Below are 22,105 nucleotides of genomic sequence, written 5' to 3' on the forward strand. Positions count from 1 at the left end.
ACACTAATGCAAAAGGTGAAATTTGGCTTTCTCTTTGAACAAGATTTTCATGTAATATTAAAGAATAATAAAAACTTTTGTTTGTCTTTGAAATAAACGGCAGGAAAAAGGGAAAGAAGAGACAGGTTGTTTGGAAAGCTAAGTCTTCACTCTTTATGAGTAAAGGTTTTTGCCTTAAAAAAATTTTATTTTTGAGATGGAGTTTTGCTCTTGTTACACAGGCTGGAGTGCAAATGGCACGATCTCAGCTCACTGGAACCTCCGCCTCCTGGGTTTAGGCAATTCTCTTGCCTCAGCCTCCCGAGTAGCTGGGATTACAGGCACTCGCCACCATGCCCAGCTATTTTTTTGTATTTTTAGTAGAGACGGGGTTTCACCATGTTGACCAGGATGATCTCAATCTCTTGACCTCGTGATCCACCTGTGTCAGCCTCTTATAGTGCTGGAATTACAGGCGTGAGCCACTGAGCCTGGCCCTTTTTAAAATTTTTGAGTCATCAGTTGGCTGAATAACAAAATGGAATCCCAGGTTATCATAAGATATGGTAACCTTGAAAACCTTGAAAAAACTTTCAAGACTCTCATGGAAAGCTCAAATATTCATGGATACCAAGCACCACAGGAGTTAACTGTATGGACTAAACTAAAAGTCTGAAATAATATTTTTAAACTTTTTGCTTAAAATGTTGCTGATCCACTGTTTTGTTTTTCACAGTAGAGGAAACTTTTTTTGAGCTCTTTACTGTTTTTATCTCTGTACCTAATTTCTCTAGAATTTGGAAACTATTTGTGAGTATTCTTAATTTATGGTAATATAGCATTTGCATAAGTGCAATAGGAATGTTTTCTTTTGCAGCAGGACACAATGGGAGTAACTGGTTTTACCAAGGTTTTGACTGGAATGGCATACTTACTTTTTAAGAAATCAAACTTAACTTGTAGAGCCAATAAAAGTGCTTTGGTAAAATTGGTCTCATGCCTTATCTGCACAGTCCCTGTATACGGTTCCTAACCTGTGGTAAGTAAAGAATGTGACTTTCTGATAGCTCCAGTAGCTTCAAGTTATCTTGGGAACTCAAGAGGAGAGGAATTTTCTCACCTCATTGGTATTTGAGGATACAAACCCATGGCTGGACTCAGATTTAAGAACAGTCATATCTGAGATTCTTTATGGAACAGAGTTTCATCAAAGCCAATTTTAAAAGCCTATGTTAAAAAATTATTCTTGCTGCACTTTATACAAATATTGAGGCCAATTATAAAATTAAGGCTTATTTTTGCAAATGAATTGGTGCTATTATAATTTTTCTTTAGTAAAAATGGGAAACTGGAGAGAAAGAATATTTTTCAAGAGCTATGATACACCTGTTATTAGATTCTAGTCTCTTAGGTTGTTTTTCAATTTTTTTTCCTGCAATTTAGACTAATCTGCTTATTCCTGTGAACCAATCAGTAATCTCTGACTGCTGCATGGAAGAAACAAGAGGGAGAGTAGTAAAAAATCTGGATCTATATTCTAAGTCTGGGCACACTGGAATTAGTTGGCAACCCCATATCAGCTTGGCTCCAACAGTTTCCCAGTTCCTGGAAAACCTCCTTATTTAGTTTACTTGGGATAGTATTATTTATTTTGCTTTATTGTGGAATGTATTGCTGTTGTGCCCTTTTGTAAAAATGCAGGATACGCTTACTAAATGTTTTCTTTAAATTGAGCACTTTTTAATATTCCAGATATCACTTTTTATCAGAGCAATAAATGGCACTCACCATGCTGACACTTTCTGACTGAGCTCCTCTGTACCCCAACTACAGAAGACCCTAATAGTTAGACAGGAATATCATCACCCCCTATTCAGCCTGAAAAAGTTACAGAAGATGGATCTTCATTGCTCTACAAACCATAGGATTAAGTGTTCTTTTATAAAAAGGAGGGGGAAAATATGTCAGAGGTATTTGAATCAGAGTGACTCCATCTTGAATAGGGGCTGGGTAAAATGAGACAGAGACATACTGGGCTGCATTCCCAGGTGGTTAGGAATTCTAAGTCACAGGATGAGTAAGTGGTCAGCACAAGATACAGGTCACAAAGATTTTGTTGATAAAATAGCATGTGGTAAGAAAGCCAGAGAAGTCCCACCAAAACCAAGTTGGTAGTGAAAAGGCCTTGGTTATCCTCAGTGCTCACTATGTGCTAATTATAATGCATTAGCATGCTACAAGACACTCCCATCAGCACCATTACAAATGCCATGGCAATGTCAGGAAGTTACACTATATGGTCTAAAAATGGGAGGGACCCTCAGTTCCTGGAATTGCCCACCCCTTTTCTTGAAAACTCATAGATAATCCACCCCTTCTTTAGCATATAATCAGGAAATCACCATAAAAGTGGTCAGCCAGCAGCCCTCAGGGATGCTCTTCATATGGAGTAGTCACTCTTGTTTCTTTACTTCTCTAATAGACTTGCTTTCACTTTATGGATTCGGCTCAAATTCTTTCTTGCATGAGATCCAACAACCCTCTTTTGGGGTCTGTATTGGGACCTCTTTCCAGTAACACTTTATAGTATGAGCTGTTTGTAACTGATTCATTGGAATAAATGAAATGGGGTTTTCTGCAGAAATATTTGGGGTCTTTATCTAGGAAAATGTAAGCACTTAAAAAAAATAAGCTTAGTTGGAGTAAAGATTTTTTTTCATGTTTTGTGTTAAGCCTGACTTCTATGGGTTGGGCCTCTCTTAAGTGATTAAAGTTCTCCATTATTAATTAGTCAGAAAGTCAGCAATGACTGTTCCAAACTTCAGCTTTAAATGTTCTGCATTTTCAATGTTTTTGCCTTCTTGGTTGGCTAATTGGGGGCTTTCTAAATTCTGTCTGAAAAGAACTTTTTCTGCAAATGGTGCATCAATTGAGGGAAACCTTATTTGGGGCTTACTTAATGAGGGTCTCCTCAAATATTTCTCCGAGGATAATGTATGACTTCAGAGTAAGTGGGCTACTGTGTTTCTTTTTCAGAGTGTTTTGTTTTGTTTATACTTATTTTAACTTTTATTTTAAGTTCACAGGTACACATGCAGGTTTGTTATATAGGTAAACTTGTGTCACAGGAGTTTGTTGTACAGATTATTTCATCACCCATGTATTAAGCCTAGTACCCTTTAGTTATTTTTTCTGGTCCTCTCCCTCCTCCCACCCTCGGCCCTCTGATAGGTTTCAGTGTCTGTTGTTCCCCTCTATGTGTCTTTTTTTTCAGGTGACATGCATCTGGAGAATAGGACAATAGTCTTCAGTGTAAGAAAAAGCAAATCAGAGTTTACCTCACCCTTAGACACATAAAATAAGTTATTTATTTTTCCTTTTATAACAATGGCAGAGTGAAAGGCGAAAGATGTGTGAGGCTGAGTAGAGACAGAATGATTAAGTGCCACCAGACTGCTCAGCTTTCTATCTAAAAGACATTGCAGCTAATTTCCCAGTTCAAATTTATGTAGGAACATAAGACAGAAGTACTGAATACATGGAAGGGGCCTGTTCAAAAGATGAGATGTTACAGAGGAGTCTACATACCACACAGACCAATCAACCTGAGTGAATAAATGTCACTATACCCCCATGAAATTAGATATATAGAAACTTCCATTAGAGTAGTCTGAAACTTTAGGGTTTGCCAACGTTATTTAACAAAGCCACAATTTAGGAAAAAACCCTAAAATTATAAGTATATACTTTAAATAAAGGATATAGGAAGATAAAGCTGGCCAGAATTTGTCAATATTTCTGCAGAAAGACACATGGATTTAAGAATATTATATACAATCACGTTTAGCAGATTGGTGGGAAAAAATGTAGCAAATTGGTAACTTGAGCTTAACTACTAAGGTCTCCTTTTCTGGCACTCCAATATAGTTCATATATTACCAAGACCCACTGCCAACTTTACTTCTGTGTTCCTTCACTGATTTAGCCAGCAGAGTGAAAGTAATTATTCCTTGAATGCATCTTATCGAATTGTGTTTTTCCTTTAATGCCATTCTCTACTAACAATCTATTTCTTGATATATTGAATTCATTGTTGGTTTTAACTCACTCTGCTGATGGCTGTGTACCATCCTGGTACAAAGAACATATTTAACGATTTTGAACACTGTGCAGGAAACAGACCTAGCCCTTTTGGAGACGTAAACAGTCACGAGTTGCATGCTATTAGGAGCCATCCATTCATTATTATATTATATAATACCCACATGCAAGAGGCTACAATTTAGTATGGTACATTACAGCTACAGTTAAAGAAATGCACATGTACCATACCTGGTCAACCAATTCCTAGCTAGATGGAACTCATTAATTTTCTAAGAATATGGATCTTGTGCAAGGGCCTGGCAATCTTGTTAGATGCTCTGTGTGCTTCTGCACAGAATATCTTTTGTACTAATCTCTTAGCTACTCTGAGAGCAGAGATTCTGGAATGTATAAATGGAATGTTTTTCACATGCTGTGATTCTTAGACCCCTTCTCTAAAAGGAGAAGACAGAGAATCATTCTTTTAAAGTATTTGCTTCTGCTTTAAAGAAAATGTGTGTGTGTGTGTGTGTGTGTGTGTGTGTACATGTGCATAGGTGAACGTAGATATATGTGATAATAGGTGAAAAGAATAGGCTTTCAATGACTGCTACATTCCTATGAATGTGGACTCTGTTAAGTTTTAGGTTCATGTTACAATAATGTATATTCAATATTCTTAAAACTTACTTTCTAGGATTATGCTTAAACCTCCATTAACCTCAATGTCTATACTTTGTTCAATTTGGCATAAACATAGAGGGCATTCTTTACTTTGGCAATGTCTGCCCTGAGAGTGGACTCTATGGGTGCCACAGGAGGTAATGGCACTGGTTGATGCCACATAGTGTGAAAGATATGTGTTACATGGGGCCAGTGGGGGAAAGAGGCACATATTGCATTCCTATCACCAGTAAGAGTTGCAGAAATTGCATACTTTTCAGATTTTTTACAAAATGTGACTCTTTCAGAATGTGATCATATTGTACTCTCAAAATTCTAACTGCTCCATGATAATTCCAGTACTGGGAAGCCAAGTTACTTTAACAGTGTACTGGACATGATAATTTTGAGCCCAGCATAAGACAGCTGTGTTTGACTGGGGACCACTTAATCGCTTTTCCCCTTAATTTTTCCAGCTGTACCATGGGGAAGATTTTTTATTCTGGCTCCTTCTGAGGACACTGTTGGAATGAATGGAATAACATGAACAAAGTGCTCGAAGTTCTGCAAGAATAAATCAGCAAGGAAGCATGTACAAAAGAATGGAGCACACAATTTTGCTTAGAAATACTGTTATGGTTAAACTTTTCATTCCAGTCCTATAATTAAAGACATATAAGAGTACTAGAATGCTACATAGCACCTTTCAGCAATAGGATCATAACAATGAGTATCTTCATTTTGCAAATGGAGAAAATAAATATCAAAGATTAGGGAATGAGATTCCACAGAGGTTACTGGACAGGGCTCCAAGGAAAACCAAGCAAAGAAGCCAGATCAGGGTGTGCTAATTACTAAACAAAACTTTGTACTCTCGATAAATAATCAACCATTTGGGTGTCTATGTACATTATTCAATGCTCAGATGATCCATGGATAGAGATATCATCAGAGTCTATTAACAAATGAGACCAAAATGCTAAGATAGAAATAGGTCTTCTATTTTTTTCTGAGCCCCCTGGTAAAACCCTGATTTATTTGGCCTTTTAAAGACAGTGTAAATCTGTAAGACATTAAACAATCAGCTTTGCATTATAGTTTTCCTGAGCTTTACCTTTCTCAAACTTCCTTATAGTTAACTGACACTATCTTTTGTGACTTCACTTCTGTGGGAGTTGAGTGCTAATACACCGTATGCATTAAATAGTTTCTTGACATTTTTCTGAATTTGAATCACAGTTAAAAGCTGCTCTGCCTGAATGCTTGGCAGAAGATAATCAATGCGAAAGAGGAAGATAACTTTGAGGCCTAATGGCTGTGTAGGAAGTAAAGGCAATACATTTAGAAACAGGTGCATATCTATATCAATAGAAAAAAAGCTTGTCTGTCATAAGAACATGGGGATGGCCAAATAAACTATCAAGAGAAACTCAAACAAGAGAGTATCTTGAGAAAGAGTGAAAGAAAAAATGTTTTTCCATCTGAATATATAAGACTTCATCATGAAACTGAGCCTGTGCATAGTCTTCTAGGCTGCTTTTTAGCTTCTGAGTTTGACAAACAGTCATTGGCCCTAATAAATGTAGTCATGTCTAGTATTCTCTCAAATGTAATGCTGACCATCCATTTAATTTATGCCAAAAGACTCACCTTGGTCAAAATTACCTAGGGGTCCAGATCAACAGGTTTTGTTGTTGTTTTAAGTAGCTGGATTGTTCATTTTCTCAGCTCCACTGGAACCTCAACACTAAATTGTGGCAGGCAACTCTTTTTTACTAAAAAATACTTCAGGAGGGATAAGTTAGTAAACCAAACAACCCTTCTAGAAGCTCAATTACTTGATATCTGAAAGAAATCTCTAATTCCCACTGATCCCTGTAAGAGTTGGAGATTTTATTGTCAGCAGCTGGGCAGTAGACTGCTGGTTGAAAAAATTAAAGACATCAATACTCTTAAGATATTATTATTATAAAGAAGCACTACTAGTATTCAGCCTCATTGATTCAGGCACTAGAACTAAAAGAAAGGCTGATTATAAATAAATGGGGAAATCAATGCAAACTGTTTTAATGGCTTAGCTACCATTGAAGCTAAAACAAAGGAATAAATAATTGGCATATTACTATTTGGTTATGACTGTCTATACAATAATCTCTGCTATGAAAACACAGCTCTTTAGTGCTAATCCTCAGGCTGTCAGCTGTGAAATTTTACCCTTATGAAAGGTATTAAAATTAAACCCCAAAATCACTCTGAAAACCCTTAACAAAACCTATGGGCCATAACGTAGGCTTATAGATTTTCTTTCATCATAAAAGTAATTCATAAAGGATTAAATAAAACTAGGTAGCAGGTAAATAAATAAAAGTAATTGCAGAATTCTACCACAGTCTGACATTAGAAGTGTTTAAAACGCTGATTATTGGCTGGGCGCGGTGGCTCAAGCCTGTAATCCCAGCACTTTGGGAGGCCAAGGCGGGTGGATCACGAGGTCAAGAGATCGAGACCATCCTGGTCAACATGGTGAAACCCCGTCTCTACTAAAAATGCAAAAAATTAGCTGGGCATGGTGGCGCATGCCTGTAATCCTAGCTACTCGGGAGGCTGAGGCAGGAGAATTGCCTGAACCCAGGAGGTGGAGGTTGCGGTGAGCCGAGATTGCGCCATTGCACTCCAGCCTGGATAACAAGAGTGAAACTCTGTCTCAAAAAAAAAAAAAAAAAAAAAAAAAAACACCACACTGATTATCATGTTTAATAAAGTGTAAGTCCTGATTTTCATCTTATGGGTTAGCTGTAGTGCTTTCAGGAACATTTGTAATGGAATAGGTTTTACATTGTTGTTCAAGTCCGAATTTGAGGACCCTGGTCAGTGTATTCAATCACCATCCCAAAATTTAGACACCTGATATAGTGATGGTTCAAAGTCTAGTAAATACTTAAGTTGCTATTTACAGAAAAATCATAATCAGGTTTTTAGCCTTGATTTTCACACTATAGCAGAATTTTGTACAGATATACTGTATATGTTCACAAATACACATGCACATAAGCAGCAAATGTAGTCTGATTCCCTTAAACACCAAAAAGGCCCTATTATGTGATTAATACTCTTTGTAGGAAAATTAAAGACTCCAAGGAAATTTTCTCAATTCCCTTTTACCTGATAATGATAAATGAAAAGATATATTTTACATTTAGGCTTTCATGGATTGGGGCAGGGGAAATGAAGAAACAAAAAAACTGGCTTGATTAACTGCTACCAAATACCAAATTGGATTTTGGTCAGCAAATTAAATAATGTAAAGTCCGGAAACATTTGCAAAGCAAGTATTTGATGGAATTCTTTCAAATTTTGAAGCTTTCAGTCCAACACCTTGACTTATTTTGAAGATTACAATGATTTCCAACACTCAACTCTGTAAGCCTCATGGGAGACGGAGATGGTGAGTCCTGGGAATAAAGAGAAGAAAGTCACAGATGAGGTGAACAACTGTAAATATTTATATGATAACACCCACTTGACAATAATATGCGACCATTAAAATTACATTTATGAAGATTATAGGTCAGCACTGAAAAATGTTAAGTGAAAAAGGCAGGATATAAAATTATACATACAATGCTATCGTTATTTTTAACACCCAAAATTATATTTGGAGCAAAAGACTGAAGAAACCCCCTGAACTATTGAAAGTGGTGGATTCATGGATAATTTATTTTCATTTTCTGTACTTTCTACTTGCAATTTCCACATTTTCTTTAGTAACTATATAATTTGACACTTCTAAAATACTATTTTTGAAATCCACATGGAAATAACAAGAACTTTGAAACCGAGCAATTATGAATCTGAATTCTAGCTTTGCCTCTTGTTATCTCCATAACTCTAGAAAAATAATGTCAATGAATCTTAGTTTGTTGATTTGTAAAATTGGTATAATATAATCTACCTGAAACAATATCTGGCATACAGCAGGCCCTCACGTAGCTATTTGTTAAATTTTCTGGAAAACTATTGGGCTTTATCCAATGACCCTTTAAAAAATTTATACCAGTAATTTTGCTTCTAGGATTCCATCCTATGGAAATAATTATAAATGAGAAGAAAGATTTATGTTTAGTGGTATTATTCATAAACTTATAATAATGAAAAATTGGATAAAATAGCTTATTAAATTTATTTTAATTTTTATGGGTACATAGTAGGTATATATGTTTATGTATTACATGATATATTTTGATACATGCCGGCAATGCATAATCATCACATTTTGGTAGATGGGGTATCTATTACCTCAAGAATTTATCATTTGTGTTACCAATAATCCAATTATACTTTTATTTTAAAATGTACAATTAAATTATTTTTGACTATAGCTACCCTATTGTGCTAGCAAATACTAGGTCTTATTCATTCTTTGTGTTTTTCATAGCCATTAACAATCCCCAATTCCCCTCAAGCACTCACTCCTCCACTATCCTTCTCAGTCTCTGGTAATCATCATTCTACTCTCTAATTCCATGAGTTTAATTGTTTTATTTTTTAACTCCCACAAATAAGTATAGGAAAATTGAACTCTATGAGTTTGTTTTACTTTTTAGCTCCCACATATAAGTGGTAACATGTGACATTTTTCTTTCTGTGCCTGGCTTATTTAACTTAATATGACCTCCAGTTCCATCAATGTTGCAAATGACAGGATCTCATTCTACTTTATGTTCCAGTGATAGTCCTTTGTATATATGTACCACATTTTCTTTATCCATTCATCTGTTGATGAACACTTAGGTTGCTTCCAAATCTTGGCTATTGTGAATCCTGCTGCAATAAACATGGGAAGGCAGGTATCTCTTCAATATGTTGATTTTCTTTCTTTTGGGCATATACCTAGAAGTAGGATTGCTGGATCATATGGTAGCTCTATTTTTAGTTTTCTGAGGAACTCTCAAACTCTACTCCATGATGTTTGTATTATTTACATTCCCACTAACAGTGTAAGAGGGTTCCCTTTTTTCTGCAACCTTACCAATATCTGTTACTTTTTGACTTTTTAATAGTAGCTATTCTGACTGGTATGTGATGGCATCTTACTGTGGTTTCGATTTGCATTTCTCTGATGATTAAAGATGTTAAGCATTTTTTCATGTTTGTTGGCCATTTGTATGTCTTCTTTGGAGAAGTGTCTGTTTATGTCCTTTCCCACTTTTTATGTGTTTTATTTTCATCCTCGCCAGCATTTGTTATTGCCTGACTTTTAAATAAAAGCCATGTTAACTGGGGTGAGATGATATCTCCTTTTAGTTTTGATTTAAATTTCTCTGATTATCAGTGATGTTCAACACCTTTTCCTATATCTGTTTGCCATTCATTTGTCCTCTTTTGAGAAATGTCTATTCAGATATTTTGCCCATTTTTAATTGGATTATGAAATTTTTGAACTCCATATATATTCTGTTTATTTATTTGTTGTTGGATGGGTAGTTTGCAAATATTTTCTCCCATTCTGTGGGTTGTCTCTTCACCTTCCTGATTGTTTTCTTTGCTGTGAAAAAGTTTTATAGCTTGATGTAGTCTCATTTGTCTATTTTTGCTTTGATTGTCTGTGCTTGTAGGATGTTACTCAAGGAATTTTTGCCCAGTCCAATGTCCTGGAGAGTTTCCCCAGTGTTTTCTTCCAGTAATTTCATAATTTGAGGTCTTAGATTTGTCTTTAATTGATTTTTATCTGATATTTGTAAACGGTGAAAGACAGAAGTCTAGTTTCATTCTTCTGCATACGGACATCCAGTTTTCCCAATACATGTTTGTGAAAACTTTTTCAAAAATGAGTTCACTGTAGACATATGAATTTGTTTGTTTCTAGGTTCTCTATTCTTTTCCATTGGTCTAGGAGTCTGTTTTTATTATAGTAACTTACTATTTGGTTGCTACAGCTCTGCAGTGTAATCTGAAGTCAGGAAATGTGATTCCTCCAGTTTTGTTCTTTTTGCTCAAAATAGCTTTGGCTATTCTGGTTTTTGTTTGTTTGTTTGTTTTATATATATTTTAAGATTTTCTTTCCATTTCTGTGAAGAATGTCATTTGTATTTTGATAGGGATTGCATAAAATATGCAGATTGCTTTTTGTAATATGAACATTTTAACAATATTGATTCTTTCAATCCATGAACATGGAATATCTTTCCATATAATGTTTACTTTTCAATTTCTTGCATCAGTGTTTTATAATTTTTGTCGTAGAGATCTTTCACTTCTTTTTTTTTTTTTTTTTTTTAATTTTTTATTGGATTATAGGTTTTGGGGTACATGAGCAGAGCATGCAAGACAGTTGCGTAGGTACACACATGGCAGTGTGCTTTGCTTTTCTTCTCCCCTTCACCCACATTTGGCATTTCTCCCCAGGCTATCCCTCCCCACCTCCCCCTCCCACTGGCCCTCCCCTTTTCCCCCCAATAGACCCCAGTGTTTAGTACTCCCCTTTCTGTGTCTATGTGTTCTCATTTTTCATCACCCACCTATGAGTGAGAATATGCGGTGTTTCATTTTCTGTTCTTGTGTCAGTTTGCTGAGGATGATGTTTTCCAGATTCATCCATGTCCCTACAAACGACACGAACTCATCATTTCTGATTGCTGCATAATATTCCATGGTGTATATGTGCCACATTTTTGCAATCCAGTCTATTATCAATGGGCATTTGGGTTGATTCCAGGTCTTTGCTATTGTAAACAGTGCTGCAATGAACATTCGTGTACATGTGTCCTTATAGTAGAACGATTTATAGTCTTTTGGATATATACCCAGTAATGGGATTGCTGGGTCAAATGGAATTTCTATTTCTAAGGCCTTGAGGAATCGCCACACTGTCTTCCACAATGGTTGAACTAATTTACACTCCCACCAACAGTGTAAAAGTGTTCCTTTTTCTCCACATCCTCTCCAGCATCTGTTGTCTCCAGATTTTTTAATGATCGCCATTCTAACTGGCGTGAGATGGTATCTCAATGTGGTTTTGATTTGCATCTCTCTGATGACCAGTGACGATGAGCATTTTTTCATATGATTCTTGGCCTCATATATGTCTTCTTTCGTAAAGTATCTGTTCATATCCTTTGCCCACTTTTGAATGGGCTTGTTTGTTTTTTTCCTGTAAATCTGCTTGAGTTGTTTGTAAATTCTGGATATCAGCCCTTTGTCAGATGGGTAGACTGCGAAAATTTTTTCCCATTCTGTTGGTTGCCGATCCACTCTACTGACTGTTACTTTTGCCGTGCAGAAGCTGTGGAGTTTCATTAGGTCCCATTTGTCTATTTTGGCTTTTGTTGCCAATGCTCTTGGTGTTTTGTTCATGAAGTCCTTGCCTACTCCTATGTCCTGGATAGTTTTGCCTAGATTTCCTTCTAGGGTTTTTATGGTGCCAGGTCTTATGTTTAAGTCTTTAATCCATCTGGAGTTAATTTTAGTGTAAGGTGTCAGGAAGGGGTCCAGTTTCTGCTTTCTGCACATGGCTAGCCAGTTTTCCCAACACCATTTGTTAAACATGGAATCCTTTCCCCATTGCTTGTTTTTGTCAGGTTTATCAAAGATTGTATAGTTGTATGTATGTTGTGTTGCCTCCGGTGCCTCTGTTTTGTTCCATTAGTCTATATCTCTGTTTTGGTACCAGTACCATGCTGTTTTGATTACTGTAGCCTTGTAGTATAGTTTGAAATCCGGTAGTGTGATGCCCCCCGCTGTGTTCTTTTTGCTTAGAATTGACTTGGCTATGCGGGCTCTCTTTTGGTTCCATATGAAGTTCATGGTGGTTTTTTCCAGTTCTGTGAAGAAAGTCAATGGTAGCTTGATGGGGATAGCGTTGATTCTGTAAATTACTTTGGGCAGTATAGCCATTTTCACGATATTAATTCTTCCTAACCATGAACATGGAATGTTTCTCCATCTGTTTGTGTCCTCTCTGATTTCGTTGAGCAGTGGTTTGTAGTTCTCCTTGAAGAGGTCCCTTACGTTCCTTGTGAGTTGTATTCCAAGGTATTTTATTCTTTTTGTAGCAATTGCGAATGGCAGTTCGCTCTTGATTTGGCTTTCTTTAAGTCTGTTGTTGGTGTAGACGAATGCTTGTGATTTTTGCACATTGATTTTATATCCTGAGACTTTGCTGAAGTTGTTTATCAGTTTCAGGAGTTTTTGGGCTGAGGCGATGGGGTCTTCTAGGTATACTATCATGTCGTCTGCAAATAGAGACAATTTGGCTTCCACCTTTCCTATTTGAATACCCTTTATTTCTTTTTCTTGCCTGATTGCTCTGGCTAGAACTTCCAGTACTATATTGAATAGGAGTGGTGAGAGAGGGCATCCTTGTCTAGTACCAGATTTCAAAGGGAATGCTTTCAGTTTTTGCCCATTCAGTATGATATTGGCTGTTGGTTTGTCATAAATAGCTTTTATTACTTTGAGATACGTTCCATCGATACCGAGTTTATTGAGGGTTTTTAGCATAAAGGGCTGTTGAATTTTGTCAAATGCCTTCTCTGCATCAATTGAGATAATCATGTGGTTTTTGTTTTTGGTTCTGTTTATGTGGTGAATTACGTTGATAGACTTGCGTATGTTGAACCAGCCTTGCATCCCTGGGATGAATCCTACTTGATCATGATGAATAAGTTTTTTGATTTGCTGTTGCAATCGGCTTGCCAATATTTTATTGAAGATTTTTGCATCTATGTTCATCATGGATATTGGCCTGAAGTTTTCTTTTCTCGTTGGGTCTCTGCCGGGTTTTGGTATCAGGATGATGTTGGTCTCATAAAATGATTTGGGAAGGATTCCCTCTTTTTGGATTGTTTGAAATAGTTTTAGAAGGAATGGTACCAGCTCCTCCTTGTGTGTCTGGTAGAATTCGGCTGTGAACCCATCTGGACCTGGGCTTTTTTTGTGAGGTAGGCTCTTAATTGCTGCCTCAACTTCAGACCTTGTTATTGGTCTATTCATAGTTTCAGCTTCCTTCTGGTTTAGGCTTGGGAGGACACAGGAGTCCAGGAATTTATCCATTTCTTCCAGGTTTACTAGTTTATGTGCATAGAGTTGTTTGTAATATTCTCTGATGATGGTTTGAATTTCTGTGGAATCTGTGGTGATTTCCCCTTTATCATTTTTTATTGCATCTATTTGGTTGTTCTCTCTTTTCTTTTTAATCAATCTGGCTAGTGGTCTGTCTATTTTGTTGATCTTTTCAAAAAACCAGCTCTTGGATTTATTGATTTTTTGAAGGGTTTTTCGTGTCTCAATCTCCTTCAGCTCAGCTCTGATCTTAGTAATTTCTTGTCTTCTGCTGGGTTTTGAGTTTTTTTGATCTTGCTCCTCTAGCTCTTTCAATTTTGACGATAGGGTGTCAATTTTGGATCTCTCCATTCTCCTCATATGGGCACTTATTGCTATATACTTTCCTCTAGAGACTGCTTTAAATGTGTCCCAGAGGTTCTGGCACGTTGTGTCTTCATTCTCATTGGTTTCGAAGAACTTCTTTATTTCTGCCTTCATTTCGTTGTTTACCCAGTCAACATTCAAGAGCCAGTTGTTCAGTTTCCATGAAACTGTGCGGTTCTGGGTCTGTTTCTGAATTCTGAGTTCTAACTTGATTGCACTATGGTCTGAGACGCTGTTTGTTATGATTTCAGTTGTTTTGCATTTGTTGAGCAGTGCTTTACTTCCAATTATGTGGTCAATTTTAGAGTAGGTGTGATGTGGTGCTGAGAAGAATGTGTATTCTGTGGATTTGGGGTGGAGAGTTCTGTAAATGTCCACCAGGTTTGCTTGCTCCAGGTCTGAGTTCAAGCCCTGGGTATCCTTGTTGATTTTCTGTCTGGTTGATCTGTCTAGTATTGACAGTGGAGTGTTAAAGTCTCCCACTATTATTGTGTGGGAGTCTAAGTCCTTCTGTAAGTCATTAAGAACTTGCCTTATGTATCTGGGTGCTCCTGTGTTGGGTCCATATATGTTTAGGATCGTTAGCTCTTCTTGTTGTATCGATCCTTTTACCATTATGTAATGGCCTTCTTTGTCTCTTTTGATCTTTGTTGCTTTAAAGTCTATTTTATCAGAGATGAGAATTGCAACTCCTGCTTTTTTTTGCTTTCCATTAGCTTGGTAAATCTTCCTCCATCCCTTTATTTTGAGCCTTTGTGTATCCTTGCATGTGAGATGGGTTTCCTGGATACAGCACACTGATGGGTTTTGGATTTTTATCCAATTTGCCAGTCTGTGTCTTTTGATTGGTGCATTTAGTCCATTTACATTTAGGGTTAATATTGTTATGTGTGAAATTGATACTGCCATTTTGATTCTAAGTGGCTGTTTTGCCTGTTAGTTGTTGTAGATTCTTCATTATGTTGAAGCTCTTTAGCATTCAGTGTGATTTTGGAATGGCTGGTACTGATTGATCCTTTCTATGTGTAGTGCCTCTTTTAGGAGATCTTGTAAAGCAGGCCTGGTGGTGACAAAATCTCTGAGTACTTGCTTGTTCGCAAAGGTTTTTATTCTTCCTTCACTTCTGAAGCTCAGTTTGGCTGGATATGAAATTCTGGGTTGAAAGTTCTTTTCTTTAAGAATGTTGAATATTGGCCCCCACTCTCTTCTGGCTTGTAGTGTTTCTGCCGAGAGATCTGCTGTGAGTCTGATGGGTTTCCCTTTGTGGGTGACCCGACCTTTCTCTCTGGCTGCCCTTAGTATTCTCTCCTTTATTTCAACCCTGTTGAATCTGACGATTATGTGCCTTGGGGTTGCTCTTCTTGCGGAATATCTTTGTGGTGTTCTCTGTATTTCCTGCAATTGAGTGTTGGCTTGTCTTGCTAGGTGGGGGAAATTTTCCTGGATGATGTCCTGAAGAGTATTTTCCAGCTGGGATTCATTCTCTTCGTCCCCTTCTGGTACACCTATCAAACGTAGGTTAGGTCTTTTCACATAGTCCCACATTTCTTGGAGACTTTGTTCATTCCTTTTTGCGCTTTTTTCTCTGATCTTGGTTTCTCGTTTTATTTCATTGAGTTGGTCTTCGACTTCAGATATTCTTTCTTCTGCTTGGTCAATTCGGCTATTGAAACTTGCGTTTGCTTCGCGAAGTTCTCGTATTGTGTTTTTCAGCTCCTTTAATTCATTCATATTCCTCTCTAAGGTATCCATTCTTGTTATCATTTCCTCGAATCTTTTTTCAAATCTTTTTTCAAGGTTCTTAGTTTCTTTGCATTGATTTAATACATGATCTTTTAGCTCACAAAAGTTTCTCATTATCCATCTTCTGAAGTCTAATTCCGTCATTTCGTCACAGTCATTCTCCGTCCAGCTTTGTTCCCTTGCTGGTGAGGAGTCTTGGTCCTTTCTAGGAGGCGATGTGTTCTGGTTTTGGGTGTTTTCCTCCTTTTTGCGCTGGTTTCTTCCCATCTTTGTGGATTTGTCCGCTGGTCGTCTGCGTAGTTGCTGACTTTTCGTTTGGGTCTCTGAGTGGACACCCAGAATGTTGATGATGAAGTATTTCTGTTGCTTGGTTTTCCTTCTACCAGTCTATCCCCTTCGCTGTACGACTGTTGAGGTCCGCTCCAGACCCTGCTTGTCTGGGGTGCACCTCTAGTAGCCGTGGCACAGCGAGGGATGCTACCAGTTTCTTTTTCTGCTCTCTTTGTCCCAGGATGATGCCTGCCTAATGACAGTCTTTTGGATATAGAGGGGTCAGGGAGCTGCTTGAGGAGACAGTTTGTACTTTATAGGGGTTTAATTGCTGAGCTGTGCACTCTGTTGTTCATTCAGGGCTGTTAGGCTGCTATGTTTGATTCTGCTGCAACACAGCTCATTAAACAACCCTTTTTTTTTTCTCAAATGCTCTGTGTTGAGGGGTTTGGGCTTTATTTTTGGATGTCCGATCAGGTGTCCTGCCCAGCTCAAAGGCAGACTAGCCACTGTTTGGCTGCCGAGGCTCCGCCCTGCTGTTGTGTGATTCGCGCTGTTCCTGCAGGCTCTGCTGTGGTCTCCGCCACGCCCTGCGGCGGAGTCTCTTCGTTGTAGCGTGTTGCCTCAGCAACGGCAGGCTGCGTCAGCAGTGGGCGTGTATCTCAGTAGGGACGGGTTGCCTCGGCAACGGCTGGCTGCGTCAGCAGTGGGCGTGTATCTCAGTTGGGGCGGGTTGCCTCGGCAACAGCTGGCTGCCTCAGCAGTGGGCGTGTATATCAGTTGGGGCAGGTTGCCTCCATGGTGGTGGACGCCCCTCCCCCACAGAGCGTCTCGGACAGTCTGCCCGGGATAGTTTGAAATCGCGGTTTTGTTCGTCCCACTGGGTATCCCAAACGATCTGTCCCGGCAATCCCCTGGGCTGGGCTACCGTGCAAGTCTCGTTCAGTCTCAAGTCCAGCCCTCTCAAGTCTCAGGTTGCCGGTTCAACAAGGCACCCGGACAAGCGCGCCCTGTGGGGATTGCTGGGTAGGGCCGGCCGCCGCCGCCCCGGCTGCCGGCTTCACCAGGCAGACCTACTGCCTGGCGTCCCATGTCTTTTTATACTTGGGAGTTTCCCCGTTCTGTGGGCAACAAAGATCAGTCTGGAAATGCAGCACTGACTCACCGTTTGCGAATTCAACACGGGCTCCAATCCTGGGTTGTTCTCACAGCGCCATCTTGAGTCCCCCCTCGAGATCTTTCACTTCTTTGGTTAATTCCTAGGTGTTAATTTTATTTGTAGCTATTGTAATTGTAATTACTTTCTTATTTTCTTTTTGAGATTGTTCACTGTTGCCATATTAAAATGTCACTAGTTTTTACATGTTGATTTTGTATTCTGCAACATTACTAAATGTGTTTATGTAGTTGTTTATTGGTGAAGTCTTTAGGTTTTTACAAATGTAAGATCATATCATCTGCAAGCAAGGATAATTTGACTTCTTCCTTTCCAGTTTGGATGCCCTTTATTTCTGTCTCTTGTCTGACTGTTCCTAGCTAGGTATTCTAGTACTGTGGTGAATAACAGTGAATGCTACACTGTCTTGACTACTATAGTTTTACAGTATTATTTATTTATTTTTATTTTTCTGATTTTTTAAAATTTTAATTTTTATGGGTACATAGTAAGTGTATATATTTATGGGGTACATGACATGTCTTGATATAGGCATGCAATATAAAATAGACACATCATAGAAAATGGAGTAGCCATCTCCTCAAGCATTTATACTTTGACTTACAAATAATTCAATTATAAATCTCTGAGTTATTTAAAAATGTATAATGAAGTTATTATTGACTTTAATCACTCTGTTGTGCTATCAGATAGTAAGCCTTATTCATTCTTTCTCATTTTTGTTTGTACTCATTAACATTAACAATCTCTACCTCCCTCCTAGCCCCCTACTAATTTTCTCAGCCATTGATAACCAACTTTCTACTTTCTATCTCCATGAGTTGAACTCTAATGTTTTCAAGGTTCATCCATGTTGTAACATGCATTTTTTTGTTGACAAACAGTATTTCATTATATGGATATACTACATTTTATTTATGTATTCATCAATACATGGACATTTGGGTTGCTTCCACTTTTGGCTGTTATGAATAATGATATAAACATTTAAGTACAAGTTTTTGTGTGGATATATGTTTTCATTTTCCTTGTTTACATACCTAGGAGTAGAATTGCTATATCATATGGTAATTATATGTTTAACATTTTGAGGGATTGTGAAACTGTTTTTCAAAGTAACTGCACCTTTCATTTCCAACAGCAATGTATCAGGGTTCCTATTTCTCCACATCCTTGCCAACACATGTTATCATCTGTCTTTTGTATTGTAGCCATCCCAGTGGACGTTAAATGGTATCTCATTTTGGTTTTGATTTGCATTTCCCTAATGGCTAATGATGTTGAGCATCTTTCCATGTGTTTATTAATCATTTGTGTATTTTCTTTGAAAAAATGTCTATTCAAATCCTTTGCCAGTACAGAAACATGCATTGTTTTTCTTTTTATTGTCAAATTGTAAGAGTTCTTTATATATTCTCCAAACACATATCAGATAGTTGATTTGCAAGTATTTTCTCTTCAAAGATCACATATTGTGTGATTTAATTTATATGAAATTCAGAAATGGAGAGTGACTGCTAATATGTATGGGGTTTCTTTTTGGGGTAATGAAAATGTTCTAAAATTGATTGCGGTATGGTGATGGTTGTATAACTCTTGTGAATATACTAAAAAACCACTGAGTTGTACAATCTAAGTGGTCAAATTATATGTTAAGTGAATTAAATATCAATAAATATAATAAATAGATTTTTAAATTTAAATGCACTCATACAGGTTTTTCAAACAACCCTAGTAATAATTCTTCTTTCTTTTCCTTCTTCTTCTTCTTCTTCTTCTTCTTCTTCTTCTTCTTCTTCTTCTTCTTCTTGTTATTTTCCTCTTCTTCTTCTTCTTCCTTCTTCTTCTTTCTTCTTCTTCCTAGTTATTATTTTATGAGACACATCATCATCATCATAGTTATTTTTTATGAGACACATCATCATCGTCATCATCATCTTCATAGTTATTATTATTATTTTATGAGACAGGGTCTCACTCTGTTGCCCAGGCTGGAGCGCACTGGTGCAATCACAGCTCACTGCAGCATCTACCTCCCAGGCTAAAGTAATCTTCCCTCTTCAGCCTCCTGAGTAGCAGGGACCACAGGTCTGTGCCAACAAGCACAGCTTTTATTTTTTTATTTTTTTGTAGCAATGGGGTCTCAGTATATTGCCTAGCTTGGTCTCAAATTCCTAGGCTCAAACTGATCCTCCTGCCTTGGCCTTGCAAATTGCTGGGGTTACAGATATGAGCCACTGCACCCAGCAAAAATAATAATTTATAATGGTTGTATATTTTATCATAATAATAGAGCAATTTGTTTGACAATTTCTCTATTACTAGATATGTAGTTTTGTTTAAAATTTTCTGCTCTTATAATAAATTGCTGATAAACAGATGTGCAGATTTCATTTAAATGCATTCCTAAAATTCAGTAGTTACCAGATAAAAATGTATGAGCTTTTATTCAACATAGTACTGGAAGTTCTAGCCAGAGCAAACAGAAAAGAGAACGAAAGAAAGGGCATCCAAATTGGTAAAGAGGAAGTCAAACTGTACTGTTTGTTGATGATATGACCGTATAGCTAGACAACCTTAAAGACTGATCCAAAAAGCTCCTAGAACTGGTAAATAAATTCCGCAAAAATTCAGGATACAAAATTAATGTACACAATCAAATCTCTGCTATACACCAACACCTATCATGAGGGGGTCTGTTCTGCAAACCTTGACTTAACGATGGATGAATAGCATACAGTGACTCAGATATTGTGCTTGTCAGTCCGGCCCAGCATCTAAGTCACTTTGTTGCAGCCACAGCCTCAACTAGCTAGCAAGACCCACATTTATTCAGTAATGATTAATTCACAAAGGCTTGAGTCAACATTACTGGAGGGTAATTGAGATTGAGGACCTCCTGAGTAGAAAGCAATTAAGCACCCGTAGTAGAACAAAGGTTAGTCTTAGGACCATATGTGTAAACAAGTTAGTTAAACTCCTTACATTTCTTAGTTTCTACTCTAACTTATTTAACTAAGGGGACAAGGCTGCCTTTAGCCAAGTACTATAGTAAAAACTTTCAGGCTTTCTAAAGGGTTTGTGTACATTCTCTATAACTAAAATTTCTCCTATCAGCCTGACTGAACCTCCATACAACCAAGCTGAGAATCAAATGAAGAACTCAACCCCTTTCACAACAGCTGCAAGAGAAACCAAACCAAACAAAAAAAAAGCAAACAAATATAGAAAGATATCTAACCAAGGAGGTGAAAGACCTCTACAAGGAAAACTACAAAACACTGCTGAAAGAAATCATAGATGACAAAAACCAATGGAAACACATCCCATGCTCATGAATGGGTAGAATCAATATTGTGAAAATGATCATAGTGCCAAAGCAATCTACAAATTTAATGCAGTTCCCATCAAAATACCACTATCATTCTTCACAGCACAACAAAAAAATCCTAAAATTAATATGGAACCAAAAAAAGAGCCTGCGTAGTCAAAGCAAGACTAAGCAAAAATAACAAATCTGGAGGCATTACATTACCCAACTTCAAAATATACTAGAAGGCCCTAGTCACCAAACAGCATGATACTGGTATAAAAATAGGCACAAAGACCAATGGAACAGAATAGAGAACCCAGAAATAAAGCCAAACACAGCCAACTGATCTTTGACAAGGCAAATAATAATTATAATAATAATAAAGTGGGGAAAGGTCACTCTATTCAACAAATGGTACTGGGATAATTGGCAAGTTACACTTAGAAAAATGAAACTCGATCCTCATCTCCCACCTTATACAAAAGTCAACTCAAGATTGATCAAAGACTTAATTCTAAGGCCTTAAATCATAAAGATTAGAGAAGACAATATCAGAGAACACCTTAGGCAAAGACATAATGACCAAGAACCCAAAAGCAAATACAACAAAAACAAAGATAAGTAGATGGGACTTAATTAAACTAGAAAGCTTCTGCAAATCAATGATAATAGTAATAATCAGCAAGTTAACAGACAACACACAGAATAGGAGAAAATCTTCACAATCTATACATCTGACAAAGGACTAATGTTCAGAATCTACAAAGAATGCAAACATATCAGCAAGAAAAAATTCCCATCAAAAAGTGGGCTAAGAACATGAATAGACAATTCTGAAAAGGAAATTACATGATTGTATATTTAGAAGACCCAATTGTCTCAGCCCCAACTCTCCTTAAACTAATAAGCAACTTCAGCAAAGTCTCAGGATATAAAAATAAAGTGCAAAAATCACAAGCATTCCTATACACCAATAACAGACTAACAGAGAGCCAAATCCAAATTGAACTCCCATTCACAATTGCTACAAAGAGAATAAAATACCTAGGAATACAAATAACAAAGGATGTAAAGGAACTCTTGAAGGAGAATTACAAAGCACTGCTCAAGGAAATAAGACAGAATACAGATGGAAAAATATTCCATGCTCATGGTTGGGAAGAATCAATACTGTGAAAATGGCCATACTGCCCAAAGTAATTTATAGATTTAACACTATCTCCAGCAAGTTACCAATGACCTACTTCACAGAACTGGAAAAAACTACCATAAACTTCATATGAAACCAAGAGGGCCCACATAGCCAAGACAATCCTAAGCAAAAAGAACAAAGCTGGAGGCATCATGCTACCTGACTTCAAACTCTACTACAAGGCTATACTAATCAAAACAACATGGTACTAGTACCAAAACAGATATATAGACCAATGGAACAGAACAGAGGCCTAGGA

At 37.4% G+C, this 22,105-nt stretch overlaps 1 protein-coding gene across 2 annotated transcripts in view; it reads right to left on the reverse strand.

Annotated features, from left to right (window-relative positions):
* Positions 1–3,324: 3,324 nt before the first annotated feature.
* Positions 3,325–22,105, reverse strand: part of ZDHHC15 (zDHHC palmitoyltransferase 15) — a 159,054-nt gene continuing 140,273 nt past the window's right edge. Inside the window, exon 12 of one of the 2 annotated variants that reach the window (XM_002763019.6) lies at positions 3,325–8,177. The gene's annotated coding sequence lies outside the window, so the exon portion shown is untranslated. Of the gene's footprint in view, positions 8,178–18,237; positions 19,202–22,105 lie in introns of those variants that run through there. The other variant, XM_008989515.5, reaches the window with a different exon arrangement.

This window comes from Callithrix jacchus, chromosome X, assembly GCF_049354715.1.
Source record: "Callithrix jacchus isolate 240 chromosome X, calJac240_pri, whole genome shotgun sequence".
NCBI lineage: Eukaryota > Metazoa > Chordata > Mammalia > Primates > Cebidae > Callithrix > Callithrix jacchus.